The sequence below is a fragment of the Propithecus coquereli genome, unplaced genomic scaffold (assembly GCF_000956105.1).
Source record: "Propithecus coquereli isolate 6110/MARCELLA unplaced genomic scaffold, Pcoq_1.0 Scaffold271, whole genome shotgun sequence".
Taxonomy (NCBI): Eukaryota; Metazoa; Chordata; class Mammalia; order Primates; family Indriidae; genus Propithecus; species Propithecus coquereli.
Window position 1 is genome coordinate 91440 of NW_012148297.1, and position 657 is coordinate 92096.

The following is a 657-nucleotide window of genomic DNA, read 5'->3' on the forward strand; positions in this document are numbered from 1 at the left end:
AGCCACGTATAGCTATCGAGTACTTGAATTATAGCTAAATGTAATTAAGAAATTGAATTTATAATTTTATTTATCTTTAATTGATTAAAATGTAAATTGTCACATTTGGTTAGTGGCTAGTATATTAAACAGTGTAGAGGGAGTACGTTTAGTAAAGGTTTTTTTTGCTTTTGTTTTTTAATTTTTCCATAACTTTTGGTGAGAAAAGACATATTTTTAATTATAAGCCTGTACACATGCATACATAGCCTCTAGATACAGATATAAATACAAATATATAGAAAATTGTTAAAGTTTAATAAAAAGAATTTTGTTTTTGTTTTGTATTTCAAAATATTAATGGAGTACCCATGTTTTTGTTGCATGGATAGCTTTTGTAATGCTTCAGTCACAGTATAAGTGTACTTATCACCCAAATAGTGTTCATTGTACCTGTTAGGCAGTTTTTTTCCCACCTCTCATTACCCCTCTCCCCCTGTTTCATTTTTGCTAAGTTTTACTTCCCTCTGTGCACTTATGTGCTCTTTGGTTAGTTCCAATTTAATAGCAAATACACGGGGTATTTGTTTTTACATTCTTTAAATGCTTCACTTAGGATAATGGTCTCCTGTTCTATCCAAATTGTTCCAAATGGCACTAATTCATCCTTTTTTATGG